We start from the raw sequence: 5,777 nt of genomic DNA, 5'->3' as shown, positions 1-5,777 counted from the left end.
CTTCACTTAGTATGATAATCTCCAGGTCCATCCATGTTGCTGCAAATGGCATTCTTTCATTCTTTTTCTTCCCAGGTGGTGCTAGAGGTAAAGAACCTACCTGCCAATTCAGGAAGTGTAAGAGATTCAAGTTTGATCCCTGGGTCAGGAAGCTCCCCTGGAGAAGGGAATGACAACTCACTCCAGTATTCTTGTCTGGAGAATCCCATGGACAGAGAAGCCTGGTGGGCTACAGTCCACAGGGTCACAAATTATCACTTACACAACTGAAGCAACTTAGCACGCGCACACAATATTCCACTGTATATACAGATCGCGTCTTCTTTACCCATTCCTCTGTTGATGGATACTTAGGTTGCTTCCATGTCCTGGCTACCGTAAACAGCACTGCAGTGAACACTGGGATGCATGTATCCTTTCAGATCATGTTTTTACCCAGATACTTGCCCAGGAATGGGATTGTTGGATCATATGGTAGCTCTGTTTTTCGTTTTGACATGATTATTTTACATTGAGGTATTTAGGATAAGACTCTTTTTAAAAATTTTTATTTATTTATTTTAATTGGAAGCTAATTACAATATTGTGGTGGTTTTTGCCATACATTGACATGAATCAGCCACGGGTGTACATGTGTCCCCCATCCTGAAACCCCCCCAACACCTCCCTCCCCATCCCATCCCTCTGGGTCATCCCACTGCACTGGCTCTGAGTGCCCTGTTTCATGCATCGAACTTGAACTGGTGATCTATTTTACATATGGTAATATACATGTTTCAATGCTATTCTCTCAAATCATCCCACCCTCGGCCTTCTTCCACAGAGTCCAAAAGTCTGTTCTTTATATCTGTGTCTCTTTGCTGTCTCGCATGTAGGGTCGGCTTTACCATCTTTCTAAATTCCGTATACATGCATTAATAATGTATTGGTGTTTTTCTTTCTGCCTTGCTTCACTCTGTATAATAGGCCCCAGTTTCATCTACCTCATTAGAACTGATTCAAATGTGTTCTTTTTAATGGCTGAATAATATTCCATTGTGTATATGTACCACAACTTTCTTTTGGATAAGAGTCTTGAGAGTCCCTTGAACTGCAAGAAGACAAAATCAGTCAATCCTAAAGGAAATCAACCCTGAATATTCATTGGAAAGACTGATGCTGAAACTCCAATACTTTGCCCACCTGATATGTAGAGCCAACTCACTGGAAAAGCCCCCAATGCTGGGAAAGACTGAAGGCAAAAGGATGAGATGTTAGATAGCATCACCAACACAATGGACATGAATTTGAGCAAACACGGAAGTAGTGGCGGGCAGAGAAGCCTGGCATACTACAGTCCATGGGGTCATAAGAGTTGGACACCACTTAGACTTAGCAAATGAGCAACAACAAAATTAAGGAACTTTTTTCCTTAAAAGTATAAAAATGTTAGGTTTTTAAATCTTGTGCTGTCTTATTTTTGTCTTTCTCCCCTTCCTCCTGACCAGAAGCTGCCCAAACGTCTAATGGTGAGGGTTGGAAGAGCTGCAGGTGGGAGGATGGGGAGGGGAGGACCCCCCACAGCCCTGCTCTGCCCACACCTTTCCTGCCCTGAGCTGCAGACACCCCTCCCACGAGCCAATTCTCTCCTGAGCACCAGCCCTGAGCCCACATGCCCTTGGCGTCTGAAGCTCACCCCTCGTGCTCACTCTCTTCCTCCCCTGCTCACCAGCCCCTCACTCACCTTTGGTGAATAAAATAAACATCAGTTGTGAATCTTCTCCTAAACCTCCCTGGGACCTCTGTCTTCACAGACTTTTTCCTGAGCGTGTTCATCACTCATCCTGCCTCCAGCTGCTGGTTCTGGCTCCAGCCTCCTCTGCTGGGCAGTGGATCTACAGACTTACTCGTCACTGTCTCACGGTAGCCATCTTTCTCTATTAATTCATCCAAACTGCTGGCGTCTCAGCGATCAGTTAATCCAGATTGTAAGGACTGTGCGTAGAGCAATAGAAATTAGTTAAAATGGAGTGATACCATCAAAATCCATCTTCTCCTTCTTGTCTGTGCCCACCCCTCACCCCAAACCAATGTATGGTGCAGTAACCACGAGGGTGAGCATTCTGTAACCTGCTCCTATAAACAAACATAAAATAAATGGTTACATGCATTGGGAAATTAACTGCGCTGAAAAATAGGAATATATCTTATATATTTCTCTGCATCTTGCCTTTCTCCCCTGCTACAAATATATTGTAGGAAGCCCTTTTAGTCAACTGGCAAAGAGCTTTCCTTATTTATCATGGTTGCATAGTTCTCCATGGGATGTTTGTATCCCAATCATTTCTCTATTAATAGTCATTTACTGTTCTGCTTTTTGTTACTAAAAACAAAGCTACAAGGGAAAGGATAAACTGGGAGATGAGGAAACGGCAACCCACTCCAGTGTTCTTGCCTGGAGAATCCCAGGGACGGGGGAGCCTGGTGGGCTGTCATCTATGGGGTTGCAGAGTCGGACACGACTGAAGTGACTTAGCAGAGGACTGACATACACATACCACTATATATAAAATAGATAACGAATGAGAACCTACTGTATAGCACAGGCAACTCTACTGAATACTCTGTAATGACCTATATGGGAAAAAAAATCTAAAAAAGAGGGGATATATGTATATATATAACTGATTCACTTTGCTGTACAGCAGAAAATAACACATTGTAAATCAACTACATTTCAATAAATTTAAAAAAAATAAAATAAAAACAAAATCACAATGAAGATTCTTATCTCTACAGAATAGGCTTTCCAGGATGGAATTTCTGCATCAAGGGAAATGCATTAAAGCATTTTTTAAATTGAGATATAATTGACATATAGCACTGTGTGAGTGTGAGGTATACCACATGTTGATTCATACATGTGAGCATCACAAGGTGATCCCACCTTGGCGTTAGCTAACCCTTGTATTATGTCACCCAATGAACGTTTCTGTTTTGTGTTGAGAGCAGTTAAAATCTAGTCTTGGTTTCTTTGAGGTTTATAATACAGTGACTAGGATTGACTAGTATCACAGTTTGTGTATTCAATCTCCAGAACCTATCTCTCTACTAGTTGTGATGTAATATCCATTTTTAACAGATATAGGTAGATTTCACTCCACAAAAACTAAACAATTTACATTTCTACCATTCATAGGATGAAAATACTCACTCCACATCCCAAGTCACCCTTTCCAGCTGCCATCCTTTAAAATTCTTATCAGTTTGACCGGTACCTTATGTTAGGTGGCTAATATTTAATTGCCCGTCCCTGACAACAATGAGGTAATCTCTGTTTATCGTTCCCTTGCCATGTGGGTTTTGTCTTATTCTCTCTTTATCTTAATCAGAGCCCCTCATATGTTAAAATATTAGTGCTTCTATGATATAGGCATTGCTCAGAGTTTTCCCAATTGTTAGTCTTTTCATTTTCTACACATAAACTTTTAAATTTTGTTTAATTTTGAAACAAAAGTTGCGAATACAAGATAAGGAACTTTCATTCTCCTGAACCATCTGACAGTGAGCTGCCAAAGATGATGCCAGGTCACCTCACAGACTTTCTCCTAAAAACCTCAGCACCACCACTAGGATTGGTACACTGGCCTTCAGACTCACCACCAGGGAGTCTGATCAATGATTAATAACAAGAACAAGAACAAGGAGGAGGAGGAGGAGCCGCCTTAGCAATGTCCTTTGGAGCAAAAATTCATTCAGTTCAGAATCATACCTTGCACACAGCTAGCAAGTCCCTTTTCTTCAACTTGGAATACTGTTCATTCCTGAATTTTCTTGAAAGTTGTAGGCCGGATATTTTGAAAAACTTGTGTCTGAAACGAGTCCTCATTATTTGGGTTATTTTCCTTCAGAAGAAAATTCACAGAAGCAATGCTGTGTTCCTGTCCTGGGGTCCACCAGGGGCACATGATGTGGATTTGGTGATGGGCAGTTAGACAGCTTGTTTCAGATGGTATCTCCACTGCAGAGTTACATTTTCCTCTCTCAACTATTTTCTTAGGAAGTATGTTGAGACAAAAATATGCTCTTACTTCTCAAACTTTCAATTTATCTATATACATATATACATATATATACACTCTCATGGGTTTCAGTTGTATCCAGAGGGTTAGGTGTTTCTCTCATTAGTCCTTTTGAGGCTTGATTTGCCCCCAATTTGTGGGCATCCTTCATGCTGGCTTCCAGTGCAAACCCCTCATCCAGACACTTTTCCCACTCATCTCTGACAGTCACACCTGCTCCCACCATCCATCCCCATGGACATCTGCTCTGCCCTGGGCTCCCCTACCCCCACCATAGCCCTCTAGCTACGACTCCTCCAGCTGAGAAAGGAGAAAGAAGAGAATTAGGCTTCCAACATGGGACTAGAGAGTTGGCCTAGAGCTGCCAAGCCAGGTGGGAGTGTGGGATGTGCTGGGTCCCCCACTGCCCCAGCAAACTGGGTGAAGCGAGCATCAAGTACACTCACCCACGTAGACGTGTGATAGAGAAGGATCCTGGCATTCTTCCCCTGGCTGTGGAAGCAGGCAAGTGTCCTGAAGTTGAGGGTCACCTGTGACTACAGCATGACAGTGGGTCTCCCCCTCCCAAGTCTGCAGGGGGCGGGTGGTCTGGAGCAGACCTTCCACAGGCAGCAAAACAGGCTGGCGGCAGATTGAGGAGTGTTTCCAGCATCTGACAGCTTCTGTTTCTCTCATAGCACCATTAGGTAGCAGGGTGAGGGTCATCTTGAAATTATTCCTTGAGAGAGGGCTACCTGTCAGGGTGACCTGAATTCTAAAAAAGAAAACAAACACGAACAAAACCCCACATACAAACAGCAGCAGGCAAGGAGTATGGTGGCCAGAGCATCTCAGAGGCTGGCGAATTTACCCACTGCTCCAGGGAAAGGCGTGGTGTGGTGGCCTCCACAGTCATCTCCCAGGACAGACGCCAACATCAAGAGAAGCAGACAGTGAAAGCATGGCGGGAGAGACTGCCAGAGGTTCTGGGGGGTCTGGGGGTGGGGGCACATGTGCAGTGGGCAGTCCGGCCCCTTCTTCAGTGCTGGTCTTGAGGGGCAGTGAAGGGCCTGTGCTGGGAAGAGGGGAAGCATGGACCTGATGAGGCAGAGCTTTCACCTAAATGTGATCAAACCACAAGGTCCCTAAAAATGGGACTGTTGTTAGAACCAAGGGCTTCACTGGTGGTTCAGATGGTAAAGAATCTGTCTGCAACGCAGAAGACCAGGTTCAATCCCTGGGTCGGGAAGATGCCCTGGAGAAGGGAATGGCAACCCACTCCAGTATTCTTGCCTGGAGGATCCCAAGGACAGAGGAGCCTGGAGGGCTACAGTCCATGGGGTCACAAAGAGTTGGACATGACTGAGTGACTGTTAGGACCAAAGTGGGTGAAAAGCCATGGGTGCTACCAGAAATGTCACCAAGAGCAAGAAAATGTTCCTGACAAAATGGTACAAGGCAGTGGTGGGACAGAGTGAAGCACCTCCTGACTGTGCCCACTGGGCCAGCTACTTGCACTGGTTTTCATGACTTCCCTCTCATTTTCCTCATCAGGCCAGGAGCTTGTCTACTCATGGGGCCTTTCTCAAGAAATCAGCTTTAAGATGGACTTATCTGGTGGCTCAGTGGGTAAAGAATCCACCAACAATGCAGGAGACGCAGGAGACACATGTTCAATCCCTGGGTTGGGAAGATCCCCTGGAGGAAGGAATGGCTACCCACTCCAGGATTCTTGCC

Source organism: Ovis canadensis, chromosome 2 (assembly GCF_042477335.2).
Source record: "Ovis canadensis isolate MfBH-ARS-UI-01 breed Bighorn chromosome 2, ARS-UI_OviCan_v2, whole genome shotgun sequence".
In the NCBI taxonomy this organism is placed as follows: Eukaryota; Metazoa; Chordata; class Mammalia; order Artiodactyla; family Bovidae; genus Ovis; species Ovis canadensis.
The sequence above is the reverse complement of the archived record's forward strand: the minus strand, read 5'-3'. Positions refer to the sequence as shown.